This window comes from Scyliorhinus torazame, chromosome 23 (genome assembly GCF_047496885.1).
Source record: "Scyliorhinus torazame isolate Kashiwa2021f chromosome 23, sScyTor2.1, whole genome shotgun sequence".
In the NCBI taxonomy this organism is placed as follows: domain Eukaryota; kingdom Metazoa; phylum Chordata; class Chondrichthyes; order Carcharhiniformes; family Scyliorhinidae; genus Scyliorhinus; species Scyliorhinus torazame.
In genome coordinates this window covers 80,941,550-80,957,554 of record NC_092729.1, presented here as the reverse complement: position 1 = coordinate 80,957,554, position 16,005 = coordinate 80,941,550, and the positions used below count along the sequence as shown (strand labels likewise).

The window sequence follows — 16,005 nt, the reverse complement described above, 5'->3', positions numbered from 1 at the left end:
ACACACTCTCTCTCTCCCTCCCACACACACTCTCTCTCTCCCTCCCACACACACTCTCTCTCTCCCTCCCACACACACTCGCTCTCTCCCTCCCACACACACTCTCTCCCTCCCACACCCACACTCTCTCTCCCTCCCACACTCTCTCTCCCTCCCACACTCTCTCTCCCTCCCACACTCTCTCTCCCTCCCACACTCTCTCTCCCTCCCACACTCTCTCTCCCGCCCACACTCTCTCTCTCCCACACTCTCTCTCTCCCTCTCACACTCTCTCTCTCCCTCCCACACTCTCTCCCTCCCTCCCACACACTCTCTCTCACTCCCACACTCTCTCTCCCTCCCACACTCTCTCTCCCTCCCACACGCTCTCTCTCTCCCTCCCACACACTCTCTCTCCCTCTCTCCCTCCCACACTCTCTCTCTCTCCCTCCCACACGCTCTCTCTCCCTCCCACACTCTCTCTCCCTCCCTCCCACACTCTCTCTCCCTCCCACACTCTCTCTCTCTCCCACACTCTCTCTCTCCCTCCCACACTCTCTCTCTCCCTCCCACACTCTCTCTCTCTCCCTCCCACACTCTCTCTCTCTCCCTCCCACACTCTCTCTCCCTCCCACACTCTCTCTCCCTCCCACACTCTCTCTCTCTCCCTCCCACACTCTCTCTCCCTCCCTCCCACACTCGCTCTCCCTCCCACACTCTCTCTCCCTCCCACACTCTCTCTCCATCCCACACTCTCTCTCCCTCCCACACTCTCTCTCCCTCCCACACTCTCTCTCTCTCCCTCCCACACTCTCTCTCTCTCCCTCCCACACTCTCTCTCTCTCCCTCCCACACTCTCTCTCTCTCCCTCCCACACTCTCTCTCTCTCCCTCCCACACTCTCTCTCCCTCCCTCCCACACTCTCTCTCCCTCCCTCCCACACTCTCTCTCCCTCCCACGCTCTCTCTCCCTCCCACGCTCTCTCTCCCTCCCACACGCTCTCTCTCTCCCTCCCACACACTCTCTCTCCCTCTCTCCCTCCCACACACTCTCTCTCCCTCTCTCCCTCCCACACTCTCTCTCCCTCCCACACTCTCTCTCTCTCCCTCCCACACGCTCTCTCTCCCTCCCACACGCTCTCTCTCTCCCTCCCACACTCTCTCTCTCTCTCCCTCCCACACTCTCTCTCCCTCCCACACTCTCTCTCTCCCTCCCACACGCTCTCTCTCCCTCCCACACGCTCTCTCTCCCTCCCACACGCTCTCTCTCTCCCTCCCACACACTCTCTCTCCCTCCCACACTCTCTCTCTCTCCCTCCCACACACGCTCTCTCTCCCTCCCACACTCTCTCTCCCCCTCCCACACGCTCTCTCTCCCTCCCACACGCTCTCTCTCTCCCTCCCACACACTCTCTCCCTCCCACACTCTCTCTCCCTCCCACACGCTCTCTCTCTCCCTCCCACACACTCTCTCCCTCCCACACGCTCTCTCTCCCTCCCACACGCTCTCTCTCCCTCCCACACGCTCTCTCCCTCCCACACGCTCTCTCCCTCCCACACGCTCTCTCCCTCCCACTCTTTCTCCCTCCCACACTCTCTCCCTCCCTCCCACACGCTCTCTCTCCCTCCCACACGCTCTCTCTCTCCCTCCCACACGCTCTCTCTCCCTCCCACACTCTCTCTCTCCCTCCCACACTCTCTCTCTCCCTCCCACACGCTCTCTCTCCCTCCCACACGCTCTCTCCCTCCCACGCTCTCTCTCCCTCCCACCCTCTCTCTCTCCCTCCCACACGCTCTCTCTCTCCCTCCCACACACTCTCTCCCTCCCACACGCTCTCTCTCCCTCCCACACGCTCTCTCTCCCTCCCACACGCTCTCTCCCTCCCACACGCTCTCTCCCTCCCACACGCTCTCTCCCTCCCACTCTTTCTCCCTCCCACACTCTCTCCCTCCCTCCCACACTCCCTCTCTCCCTCCCACACTCTCTCTCCCTCCCTCCCACACGCTCTCTCTCCCTCCCACACGCTCTCTCTCTCCCTCCCACACGCTCTCTCCCTCCCACTCTTTCTCCCTCCCACACTCTCTCCCTCCCTCCCACACTCCCTCTCTCCCTCCCACACTCTCTCTCCCTCCCTCCCACATGCTCTCTCTCCCTCCCACACGCTCTCTCTCTCCCTCCCACACGCTCTCTCTCCCTCCCACACTCTCTCTCTCCCTCCCACACTCTCTCTCTCCCTCCCACACTCTCTCTCTCCCTCCCACACGCTCTCTCTCCCTCCCACACGCTCTCTCCCTCCCACCCTCTCTCTCTCCCTCCCACACGCTCTCTCTCCCTCCCACACGCTCTCTCTCTCCCTCCCACACGCTCTCTCTCCCTCCCACACACACTCTCCCTCCCTCCCACACTCTCACTCTCCCTCCCACACACTCTCACCCTCCCTCCCACACCTCTCTCCCTCCCACACCTCTCTCTCCCTCCCACACTCTCTCTCCCCTCCCACACTCTCTCTCTCTCCCTCCCACACTCTCTCTCCCCCTCCCACACACTCTCACCCTCCCACACACTCTCTCCCTCCCACACTCACTCTCTCCCTCCCACACTCTCTCTCTCCCTCCCCACACTCTCTCTCTCCCTCCCACACTCTCTCTCTCCCTCCCACACTCTCTCTCTCCCTCCCACACTCTCTCACCCCTCCCACACTCTCTCTCTCCCTCCCACACTCTCTCCCTCCCACACTCTCTCCCTCCCACACTCTCTCTCACTCCCTCCCACACTCTCTTCCCTCCCACACTCTCTTTCCCTCCCACACTCTCTCACTCTCCCACACTCTCTCACCCTCCCACACTCTCTCTCTCCCTCCCACACTCTCACTCCCTCCCACACTCTCTCCTCCCTCCCACACTCTCTCTCTCCCTCCCCACACTCTCTCTCCCTCCCACACTCTCTCTCCCTCCCCACACTCTCACTCCCACCCACACTCTCTCTCCCTCCCACACTCCTCTCCCTCCCACACTCTCTCTCTCCCACACACACTCTCTCTCCCTCCCACACTCTCTCTCCCTCTCCCTCCCACACTCTCTCTCTCCCTCCCACACTCTCTCTCCCTCCCACACTCTCTCTCCCTCCCACACTCTCTCTCTCCCTCCCTCCCACACTCTCACTCCCTCTCTCCCTCCCACACTCTCTCTCCCCTCCCACACTCTCTCTCTCTCCCTCCCACACTCTCTCTCCCTCCCACACTCTCTCTCTCTCCCTCCCACACTCTCTCTCCCTCCCACACTCTCTCTCTCTCTCTCTCCCTCCCACACTCTCTCTCTCTCCCTCCCACACTCTCTCTCTCTCCCTCCCACACCCTCTCTCTCTCCCTCCCACACTCTCTCTCCCTCCCACACTCTCTCTCTCCCTCCCACACTCTCTCTCTCCCTCCCACACTCTCTCTCCCTCCCACACACACTCTCTCTCCCTCCCACACTCTCTCTCCCTCTCCCTCCCACACTCTCTCTCTCCCTCCCACACTCTCTCTCCCTCCCACACTCTCTCTCCCTCCCACACTCTCTCTCTCCCTCCCTCCACACTCTCACTCCCTCTCTCCCTCCCACACTCTCTCTCCCTCCCACACTCTCTCTCTCCCTCCCACACTCTCTCTCTCTCCCTCCCACACTCTCTCTCTCCCTCCCACACTCTCTCTCTCTCCCTCCCACACTCTCTCTCTCTCTCCCTCCCACACGCTCTCTCCCTCCCACACGCTCTCTCCCTCCCACACTCTCTCTCTCCCTCCAACACTCTCTCTCTCCCTCCCACACTCTCTCTCTCCCTCCCACACTCTCTCTCTCCCTCCCACACACTCTCTCTCCCTCCCACACTCTCTCTCTCTCCCTCCCACACTCTCTCTCCCTCCCTCCCACACGCTCTCTCCCTCCCACACACTCTCTCCCTCCCACACACTCTCTCTCCCTCCCACTCTCTCTCTCCCTCCCACTCTCTCTCTCTCCCTCCCACGCACTCTCTCTCCCTCCCACACGCTCTCTCCCTCCCACACTCTCTCTCTCTCCCTCCCACGCTCTCTCCCCCTCCCACACTCTCTCTCTCCCTCCCACACTCTCTCTCTCTCCCTCCCACACGCTCTCTCTCCCTCCCACACTCTCTCTCCCTCCCACACTCTCTCTCCCTCCACACTCTCTCTCTCCTCCCACTCTCTCTCTCCTCCCACTCTCTCTCTCCCTCCCACACTCTCTCTCTCCCTCCCACACTCTCTCTCTCCCTCCCACACGGTCTCTCCCTCCCACACTCTCTCTCTCCCTCCCACACTCTCTCTCCCTCCCACACTCTCTCTCTCCCACACACACTCTCTCTCCCTCCCACCCTCTCTCTCTCCCTCCCACACGCTCTCTCTCTCCCTCCCACACACTCTCTCCCTCCCACACGCTCTCTCTCCCTCCCACACGCTCTCTCTCCCTCCCACACGCTCTCTCTCCCTCCCACTCTTTCTCCCTCCCACACTCTCTCCCTCCCTCCCACACTCCCTCTCTCCCTCCCACACTCTCTCTCCCTCCCTCCCACACGCTCTCTCTCCCTCCCACACGCTCTCTCTCTCCCTCCCACACGCTCTCTCCCTCCCACTCTTTCTCCCTCCCACTCTTTCTCCCTCCCACACTCTCTCCCTCCCTCCCACACTCCCTCTCTCCCTCCCACACTCTCTCTCCCTCCCTCCCACACGCTCTCTCTCCCTCCCACACGCTCTCTCTCTCCCTCCCACACGCTCTCTCTCCCTCCCACACTCTCTCTCTCCCTCCCACACTCTCTCTCTCCCTCCCCACACGCTCTCTCTCCCTCCCACACGCTCTCTCCCTCCCACACTCTCTCTCCCTCCCACCCTCTCTCTCTCCCTCCCACACGCTCTCTCTCCCTCCCACACGCTCTCTCTCTCCCTCCCACACGCTCTCTCTCCCTCCCACACACTCTCTCCCTCCCTCCCACACGCTCTCTCTCCCTCCCACACACTCTCTCCCTCCCTCCCACACTCTCTCTCTCCCTCCCACACGCTCTCTCTCCCTCCCACTCTCTCTCTCCCTCCACACTCTCTCTCTCTCCCTCCCACACGCTCTCTCCCCCTCCCACACACTCTCTCCCTCCCACACACTCTCTCTCCCTCCCACACTCTCTCTCTCCCTCCCACACTCTCTCTCTCCCTCCCACACTCTCTCTCTCCCTCCCACACTCTCTCTCTCCCTCCCACACTCTCTCCCTTCCTCCCCTTCCCTCCCCTTCCCTCACCCCCTTCTCTCTTTCCTCTCCTCTCTCTCCTTCCCTTTCTCCCTTTCTCCCCTTCCCTCTTCCCCACTCTCTCTCCCTCCACACTCTCTCTCACTCCCTCCCACACTCTCTGTCCCTCCCACACTCTCTTTCCCTCCCACACTCTCTCTCTCTCCCACTCTCTCTCTCTCCCTCCCACACTCTCTCTCTCCCTCCCACACTCTCTCTCCCTCCCACACTCTCTCTCTCGCTCCCACACTCTCTCTCTCCCTCCCACACTCTCTCTCCCTCCCACACTCTCTCTCCCTCCCACACTCTCTCTCCCTCCCACACTCTCTCTCCCTCCCACACTCTCTCTCCCTCCCACACTCTCTCTCTCCCACACACACTCTCTCCCTCCCACACTCTCTCTCCCTCTCCCTCCCACACTCTCTCTCTCCCTCCCACACTCTCTCTCCCTCCCACACTCTCTCTCCCTCCCACACTCTCTCTCTCCCTCCCTCCCACACTCTCACTCCCTCTCTCCCTCCCACACTCTCTCTCCCTCCCACACTCTCTCTCTCCCTCCCACACTCTCTCTCCCCTCCCACACTCTCTCTCTCTCTCCCTCCCACACTCTCTCTCCCTCCCACACTCTCTCTCTCTCTCTCTCCCTCCCACACTCTCTCTCTCTCCTCCCACACTCTCTCTCTCTCCCTCCCACACCCTCTCTCTCTCCCTCCCACACTCTCTCTCCCTCCCACACTCTCTCTCTCCCTCCCACACTCTCTCTCTCCCTCCCACACTCTCTCTCCCTCCCACACTCTCTCTCTCCCTCCCACACTCTCTCTCCCTCCCACACTCTCTCTCCCTCTCCCTCCCACACTCTCTCTCTCCCTCCCACACTCTCTCTCCCTCCCACACTCTCTCTCCCTCCCACACTCTCTCTTTCCCTCCCTCCCACACTCTCACTCCCTCTCTCCCTCCCACACTCTCTCTCCCTCCCACACTCTCTCTCTCCCTCCCACACTCTCTCTCTCTCCCTCCCACACTCTCTCTCTCCCTCCCCACACTCTCTCTCTCTCCCTCCCACACTCTCTCTCTCTCTCCCTCCCACACGCTCTCTCCCTCCCACACGCTCTCTCCCTCCCACACGCTCTCTCTCCCTCCAACACTCTCTCTCCCTCCCACACTCTCTCTCTCCCTCCCACACACTCTCTCTCCCTCCCACACTCTCTCTCTCTCCCTCCCACACGCTCTCTCCCTCCCTCCCACACGCTCTCTCCCTCCCACACACTCTCTCCCTCCCACACTCTCTCTCTCCCTCCCACTCTCTCTCTCCCTCCCACTCTCTCTCTCCCTCCCACGCACTCTCTCTCCCTCCCACACGCTCTCTCCCTCCCACACTCTCTCTCTCTCCCTCCCACGCTCTCTCCCCCTCCCACACTCTCTCTCTCCCTCCCACACTCTCTCTCTCTCCCTCCCACACGCTCTCTCTCCCTCCCACACTCTCTCTCCCTCCCACACTCTCTCTCCTCCCACACTCTCTCTCTCCCTCCCACTCTCTCTCTCCCTCCCACTCTCTCTCTCCCTCCCACACTCTCTCTCTCCCTCCACACGGTCTCTCCCTCCCACACTCTCTCTCTCCCTCCCACACTCTCTCTCCCTCCCACACTCTCTCTCTCCCACACACACTCTCTCTCCCTCCCACACTCTCTCTCCCTCTCCCTCCCACACTCTCTCTCTCCCTCCCACACTCTCTCTCCCATACACTCTCTCTCTCCCTCCCACACTCTCTCCCTCCAACACTCTCTCCCTCCCACACTCTCTGTCCCTCCCACACTCTCTCTCCCTCCCACACTCTCTCTCCCTCCCACACTCTCTCTCTCCCTCCCTCCCACACTCTCTCTCCCTCTCTCCCTCCCACACTCTCTCCCTCCACACTCTCTCTCTCTCCCTCCCACACTCTCTCTCCCTCCCACACTCTCTCTCCCTCCCACACTCTCTCTCTCTCCCTCCCACACTCTCTCTCTCTCCCTCCCACACTCTCTCTCTCTCCCTCCCACACTCTCTCTCTCTCTCTCCCACACTCTCTCTCTCTCCCTCCCACACGCTCTCTCTCCCTCCCACACTCTCTCTCTCTCCCTCCCAGACTCACTCTCTCTCCCTCCCACACGCTCTCTCCCTCCCACACACTCTCTCCCTCCCACACTCTCTCTCTCCCTCCCACTCTCTCTCTCCCTCCCACACTCTCTCTCTCCCTTCCACACTCTCTCTCTCCCTCCCACACTCTCTCTCTCTCTCCCTCCCACACGCTCTCTCTCCCTCCCACACTCTCTCTCCCTCCCACACTCTCTCTCCCTCCCACACTCTCTCTCTCCCTCCCACACTCTCTCTCTCCCTCCCACACTCTCTCTCCCTCCCACTCTCTCTCTCTCCCTCCCACACGCTCTCTCTCCTCCCACACGCTCTCTCCCTCCCATACTCTCTCTCTCCCTCCCACACTCTCTCTCTCCCTCCCACACTCTCTCTCTCCCTCCCACACTCTCTCTCTCCCTCCCACACTCTCTCTCTCCCTCCCACACTCTCTCTCTCCCTCCCACACTCTCTCTCTCCCTCCCACACTCTCTCTCCCTCCCACACTCTCTCTCTGCCTCCCACACTCTCTCTCCCTCCCATACTCTCTCTCTCCCTCCCACACTCTCTCCCTCCCACACTCTCTCCCTCCCTCACACACTCTCTCTCCCTCCCACACTCTCTCTCTCCCTCCCACACTCTCTCTCCCTCCACACTCTCTCCCTGCCTCCCACACTCTCTCTCCCACACACACTCTCCCTCCCACACTCTCTCCTCCCACACTCTCTCCCTCCACACTCTCTCTCTCCCTCCCACACTCTCTCTCCCTCCCACACTCTCTCTCCCTCCCACACTCTCTCTCCCTCCCACACTCTCCCTCGCACTCTCTCTCTCTCCCTCCCACACTCTCTCTCTCTCCCTCCCACACACTCTCTCTCCCTCCCACACACTCTCTCTCCCTCCCACACACTCTCTCTCCCTCCCACACACTCTCTCTCCCTCTCTCTCCCTCCCACACTCTCTCTCCCTTCCTCACTCTCTCCCCCTCCCACACTCTTTCCCCCTCCCACACTCTCTTCCCCCTCCCACACTCTCTCTCTCCCTCCCACACTCTCTCCCTCCCACACTCTCTCCCTCCCACACTCTCTCTCCCTCCCACACTCTCTCTCTCTCTCTCTCTCTCCCACACTCTCTCTCTCTCCCACACTCTCTCTCTCTCTCCCACACTCTCTCTCTCCCTCCCACACTCTCTCTCTCCCTCCCACACTCTCTCTCCCTCCCACACTCTCTCTCCCTCCCACACCCTCTCTCTGCCTCCCACACTCTCTCTCCCTCCCATACTCTCTCTCTCCCTCCCACACTCTCTCCCTCCCACACTCTCTCTCTCCCTCCCACACTCTCTCTCCCTCCCACACTCTCTCTCTGCCTCCCACACTCTCTCTCCCACACACACTCTCCCTCCCACACTCTCTCTCCCTCTCCCTCCCACACTCTCTCTCTCCCTCCCACACTCTCTCCCTCCCACACTCTCTCCCTCCCACACTCTCTCTCTCCCTCCTACACTCTCTCTCCCTCCCACACTCTCCCTCGCACTCTCTCTCTCTCCCTCCCACACTCTCTCTCTCTCCCTCCCACACACTCTCTCTCCCTCCCACACACTCTCTCTCCCTCCCACACACTCTCTCTCCCTCTCTCTCCCTCCCACACTCTCTCTCCCTTCCTCACTCTCTCCCCCTCCCACACTCTTTCCCCCTCCCACACTCTCTCATCTCCCTCCCACACTCTCTCCCTCCCACACTCTCTCCCTCCCACACTCTCTCTCCCTCCCACACTCTCTCTCCCTCCCACACTCTCTCTCTCTCTCCCACACTCTCTCTCTCTCCCACTCTCTCTCTCTCTCCCACACTCTCTCTCTCTCTCCCACACTCTCTCTCTCTCTCCCACACTCTCTCTCTCCCACACTCTCTCTCTCTCCCACGCTCTCTCTCTCCCTCCCACACTCTCTTCCTCCCACTCTCTCTCTCCCTCCCACTCTCTCTCTCCCTCCCACTCTCTCCCTCCCTCCCACTCTCTCACTCCCTCCCACACTCTCTCTCCCTCCCACACTCTCTCGCTCCCTCCCACACTCTCTCTCCCCCTCCCACACTCTCTCTCCCCCTCCCACACTCTCTCTCCCCCTCCCACACTCTCTCTCCCCCTCCCACACTCTCTCTCTCCCTCCCACACTCTCTCTCCCTCCCACACTCTCTCTCCCTCCCACACTCTCTCTCCCTCCCACACTCTCTCTCCCTCCCACACTCTCTCTCCCTCCCACACTCTCTCTCCCTCCCACACTCTCTCTCACTCCCACACTCCCTCCCACACTCTCTCTCCCTCCCACACTCTCTCTCTCCCTCCCACACTCTCTCTCTCCCTCCCACACTCTCTTCCTCCCACTCTCTCTCTCCCTCCCACTCTCTCTCTCCCTCCCACTCTCTCCCTCCCTCCCACTCTCTCACTCCCTCCCACACTCTCTCTCCCTCCCACACTCTCTCGCTCCCTCCCACACTCTCTCTCCCCCTCCCACACTCTCTCTCCCCCTCCCACACTCTCTCTCCCCCTCCCACACTCTCTCTCTCCCTCCCACACTCTCTCCCCCTCTCACACTCTCTCTCCCTCCCACACTCTCTCTCCCTCTCAAACTCTCTCTGCCTCCCACACTCTCTCCCTCCCACACTCTCTCTCTCCCTCCCACACTATCTCTCCCTCCCACAGTGTCTCTCTTCCCCTCCCACTCTCTCTCTCCCTCCCACATTCTCTCTCTCCCTCCCACACTCTCTCTCTTCCTCCCACACTCTCTCTCCTTCCCACAATCTCTCCCTCTCCCACACCCTCTCTCTCCCCCTCCCACACTCTCTCCCTTCCCCTCCCACACTCTCTCTCCCTCCCACGCTCTCTCTTCCTCCCACGCTCTCTGTCCTTCCCACAATCTCTCCCTCTCCCACACTCTCTCTCTCCCCCTCCCACACTCTCTCTCCCTCCCACGCTCTCTCTCCCTCCCACACTCTCTCTCTCCCTCCCACACTCTCTCTCTCCCTCCCACACTCTCTCCCTCCCACACTCTCTCTCCTTCCCACACTCTCTCTCCCTCCCACACTCTCTCTCCCTCCCACACTCTCTCCCCCTCCCACACTCTCTCCCCCTCCCACACTCTCTCTCTCCCTCCCACACTCTCTCTCCCTCCCACACTCTTTCCTCCTCCCACACTCTCTCTCCCTCCCACACTCTCTCTCCCTCCCACACTCTCTCTCCCTCCCACACTCTTTCCTCCTCCCACACTCTCTCTCCCTCCCACACTCTCTCTCCCTCCCACACTCTCTCTCCCTCCCGCACTCTCTCTCTCCCTCCCGCACTCTCTCTCCCTCCCACACTCTCTCTCCCTCCCACACTCTCTCTCCCTCCCACACTCTCTCTCCCTCCCACACTCTTTCCTCCTCCACGCTCTCTCTCTCCCTCCCACACTCTCTCTCCCTCCCACGCTCTCTCTCCCTCCCACGCTCTCTCTCCCTCCCACACTCGCTCTCCCTCCCACACTCGCTCTCCCTCCCACACTCGCTCTCCCTCCCACACTCTCTCTCCCTCCCACACTCTCTCTCCCTCCCACACTCTCTCTCCCTCCCACACTCTTTCCTCCTCCCACGCTCTCTCTATCCCTCCCACACACTCTCCCTCCCTCCCACACTCTCTCCCCCTCCCATACTCTCTCCCTCCCACACTCTCTCTCTCCCTCCCACACTCTCTCTCTCCCTCCCACACTCTCTCTCTCCCTCCCACACTCTCTCTCCCTCCCACACTCTCTCTCCCTCCCACACTCTCTCTCCCTCCCACACTCTCTCTCCCTCCCACACTCTTTCCTCCTCCCACGCTCTCTCTCTCCCTCCCACACTCTCTCCCTCCCTCCCACACTCTCTCCCCCTCCCACACTCTCTCCCCCTCCCACACTCTCTCTCCCTCCCACACTCTCTCTCCCTCCCACACTCTCTCCCTCCCACACTCTTTCCTCCTCCCACGCTCTCTCTCCCTCCCACACTCTCTCCCTCCCACACTCTTTCCTCCTCCCACACTCTTTCCTCCTCCCACACTCTCTCTCCCTCCCACACTCTCTCTCCCTTCCACACTCTCTTTCCCTCCCACACTCGCTCTCCCTCCCACACTCGCTCTCCCTCCCACACTCTCTCTCCCTCCCACACTCTCTCTCCCTCCCACACTCGCTCTCCCTCCCACACTCGCTCTCCCTCCCACACTCTCTCTCCCTCCCACACTCTCTCTCCCTCCCACACTCTCTCTCCCTCCCACACTCTTTCCTCCTCCCACGCTCTCTCTATCCCTCCCACACACTCTCCCTCCCTCCCACACTCTCTCCCCCTCCCATACTCTCTCCCTCCCACACTCTCTCTCCCTCCCACACTCTCGCTCTCCCTCCCACACTCTCTCTCTCCCTCCCACACTCTCTCTCTCCCTCCCACACTCTCTCTCTCCCTCCCACACTCTCTCTCCCTCCCACACTCTCTCTCCCTCCCACACTCTCTCTCCCTCCCACACTCTCTCCCTCCCACGCTCTTTCCTCCTCCCACGCTCTCTCTCTCCCTCCCACACTCTCTCTCTCCCTCCCACACTCTCTCCCTCCCTCCCACACTCTCTCCCCCTCCCACACTCTCTCTCCCTCCCACACTCTCTCTCCCTCCCACACTCTCTCTCCCTCCCACACTCTCTCCTCCTCCCACGCTCTCTCTCCCTCCCACGCTCTCTCTCCCTCCCACACTCTCTCCCTCCCACACTCTTTCCTCCTCCCACACTCTCTCTCCCTCCCACACTCTCTCTCCCTTCCACACTCTCTTTCCCTCCCACACTCGCTCTCCCTCCCACACTCGCTCTCCCTCCCACACTCGCTCTCCCTCCCACACTCGCTCTCCCTCCCACACTCTCCCTCCCTCCCACACTCTCTCTCCCTCCCACACTTTCTCTCCCTCCCGCACTCTCTCTCTCCCTCCCACACTCTCTCTCTCCCTCTCACTCTCTCTCTCCCTCCCACACTCTCTCTCTCCCTCCCACACTCTCTCTCTCCCTCCCACACTCTCTCTCTCCCTCCCACACTCTCTCTCTCCCTCCCACACTCTCTCTCTCCCTCCCACACTCTCTCTCCCTCCCACACTCTCTCTCTCCCTCCCACACTCTCTCTCCCTCCCACACTCTCTCTCCCTCCCACTCTCTCTCTCCCTCCCACTCTCTCTCTCCCTCCCACTCTCTCTCTCCCTCCCACTCTCTCTCTCCCTCCCACACTCTCTCTCCCTCCCACACTCTCTCTCCCTCACACACTCTCTCTCCCTCCCACACTCTCTCTCTCCCTCCCACACTCTCTCTCTCCCTCTCACACTCTCTCTCTCCCTCTCACCCTCTCTCTCCCTCCCAATCTCTCTCTCCCTCCCACGCTCTCTCCCTCCCACGCTCTCTCTCTCCCTCCCACGCTCTCTCTCTCCCTCCCACGCTCTCTCTCTCCCTCCCACACTCTCTCCCTCCCTCCCACACTCTCTCTCCCTCCCACACTCTCTCTCCCTCCCACACTCTCTCTCCCTCCCACACTCTCTCTCCCTCCCACACTCTCTCTCCCTCCCACACTCTTTCCTCCTCCCACGCTCTCTCTCTCCCTCCCACACTCTCTCTCTCCCTCCCACACTCTCTCCCCCTCCCACACTCTCTCCCCCTCCCACACTCTCTCTCCCTCCCACACTCTCTCTCCCCCTCCCACACTCTCTCTCCCCCTCCCACACTCTCTCTCTCCCTCCCACACTCTCTCCCCCTCTCACACTCTCTCTCCCTCCCACACTCTCTCTCCCTCTCAAACTCTCTCTGCCTCCCACACTCTCTCCCTCCCACACTCTCTCTCTCCCTCCCACACTATCTCTCCCTCCCACAGTCTCTCTCTTCCCCTCCCACTCTCTCTCTCCCTCCCACACTCTCTCTCTCCCTCCCACACTCTCTCTCTTCCTCCCACACTCTCTCTCCTTCCCACAATCTCTCCCTCTCCCACACCCTCTCTCTCCCCTCCCACACTCTCTCCCTTCCCCTCCCACACTCTCTCTCCCTCCCACGCTCTCTCTTCCTCCCACGCTCTCTCTCCTTCCCACAATCTCTCCCTCTCCCACACTCTCTCTCTCCCCCTCCCACGCTCTCTCTCCCTCTCACACTCTCTCTCCCTCCCCACACTCTCTCTCCCTCCCACACTCTCTCTCCCTCCCACGCTCTCTCTCCCTCCCACGCTCTCTCTCCCTCCCACGCTCTCTCTCCCTCCCACACTCTCTCTCCCTCCCACACTCTCTCTCCCTCCCACACTCTCTCTCCCTCCCACACTCTCTCTCCCTCCCACACTCTCTCTCCCTCCCACACTCTTTCCTCCTCCCACGCTCTCTCTATCCCTCCCACACTCTCTCCCTCCCTCCCACACTCTCTCCGCCTCCCATACTCTCTCCCTCCCACACTCTCTCTCCCTCCCACACTCTCTCTCCCTCCCACACTCTCTCTCCCTCCCACACTCTCTCTCCCTCCCACACTCTTTCCTCCTCCCACGCTCTCTCTCTCCCTCCCACACTCTCTCCCTCCCTCCCACACTCTCTCCCCCTCCCACACTCTCTCTCCCTCCCACACTCTCTCTCCCTCCCACACTCTCTCTCCCTCCCACACTCTCTCTCCCTCCCACACTCTCTCCCTCCCACACTCTTTCCTCCTCCCACGCTCTCTCTCCCTCCCACGCTCTCTCTCCCTCCCACACTCTCTCCCTCCCACACTCTTTCCTCCTCCCACACGCTCTCTCCCTCCCACACTCTCTCTCCCTCTCACCCTCTCTCTCTCCCTCCCACACTCTCTCTCCCTCCCACACTCTCTCTCCCTCCCACACTCTCTCTCCCTCCCACACTCTTTCTCCCTCCCACATTCCTTCCTCCTCCCACGCTCTCTCTCTCCCTCCCACACTCTCTCCCTCCCTCCCACACTCTCTCCCTCCTCCCACACTCTCTCTCTCCCTCCCACTCTCTCTCCCTCCCACACTCTCTCCCTCCCACACTCTTTCCTCCTCCCACGCTCTCTCTCCTCCCACGCTCTCTCTCCCTCCCACACTCTTTCCTCCTCCCACACTCTCTCTCCCTCCCACACTCTCTCTCCCTACCACACTCTCTTTCCCTCCCACACTCTCTCTCCCTCCCACACTCTCTCTCCCTCCCACACTCTCTCTCCCTCCCACACTCTCTCTCCCTCCACACTCTCTCTCCCTCCCACACTCTCTCTCCCTCCCACACTCTCTCTCCCTCCCACACTCTCTCTCCCTCCCACACTCTCTCTCCCTCCCACACTCTCACTCCCTCCCACACTCTCTCTTCCTCCCACACTCTCTCTCTCTCCCTCCCTCCCACACTCTCTCTCCTCCCTCCCACACTCTCTCTCCCTCCCTCCCACACTCTCTCTCCCTCCCTCCCACACTCTCTCTCCCTCCCACACTCTCTCTCTCCCTCCCACACTATCTCTCTCCCTCCCACACTCTCTCTCTCCCTCCCACATTCTCTCTCTCCCTCCCACACTCTCTCCCTCCCACACTCTCTCTCCCTCCCACACTCTCTCTCCCTCCCACACTCTCTCTCTCTCCCTCCCACACTCTCTCTCTCCCTCCCACACACTCTCTCCCTCCCACACTCTCTCCCTCCCACACTCTCTCTTCCTCCCACACTCTCTCTCTCTCTCTCCCACACTCTCTCTCCCTCCCACACTCTCTCTCCATCCCACACTCTCTCTCTCCCTCCCACATTCTCTCTCTCCCTCCCACACTCTCTCTCTCCCTCCCACACTCTCTCTCTCCCTCCCACACTCTCTCTCTCCCTCCCACACTCTCTCTCCCTCCCACACTCTCTCTCTCCCTCCCACACTCTCTCTCTCCCTCCCACACTCTCTCGCTCCCTCCCACACTCTCTCTCCCTCCCACACTCTCTCTCTCCCTCCCACACTCTCTCTCTCCCTCCCACACTCTCTCTCTCCCTCCCACACTCTCTCTCTCCCTCCCACACTCTCTCTCCCTCCCACACTCTCTCTCCCTCCCACACTCTCTCTCCCTCCCACACTCACTCTCCCTCCCACACTCACTCTCCCTCCCACACACACTCTCTGTCTCCCTCCCACACTACCTCTCTCCCTCCCACACTCTCTCTCCCTCCCACACTCTCTCTCTCCCTCCCACACTCTCTCTCTCCCTCCCACATTCTCTCTCTCCCTCCCACATTCTCTCTCTCCCTCCCACACTCTCTCTCCCTCCCACACTCTCTCTCCCTCCCACACTCTCTCTCCCTCCCACACTCTCTCTCCCTCCCACACTCTCTCTCACTCCCACACTCTCTCCCCCTCCCACACTCTCTCTCTCCCTCCCACACTCTCTCTCTCCCTCCCACACTCTCTTCCTCCCACTCTCTCTCTCCCTCCCACTCTCTCTCTCCCTCCCACTCTCTCCCTCCCTCCCACTCTCTCACTCCCTCCCACACTCTCTCTCCCTCCCACACTCTCTCTCCCTCCCACACTCTCTCGCTCCCTCCCACACTCTCTCTCCCCCTCCCACACTCTCTCTCCCCCTCCCACACTCTCTCTCTCCCCCTCCCACACTCTCTCTCTCCCTCCCACACTCTCTCCCCCTCTCACACTCTCTCT

The 16,005-nt window shown here is 61.2% G+C and overlaps 1 protein-coding gene across 1 annotated transcript in view; it reads left to right on the top strand.

Moving 5' to 3' along the window:
- Positions 1-16,005, top strand: part of LOC140399629 (immunoglobulin superfamily member 1-like) — a 646,087-nt gene that overhangs the window by 565,436 nt on the left and 64,646 nt on the right. The window lies entirely within an intron of this gene.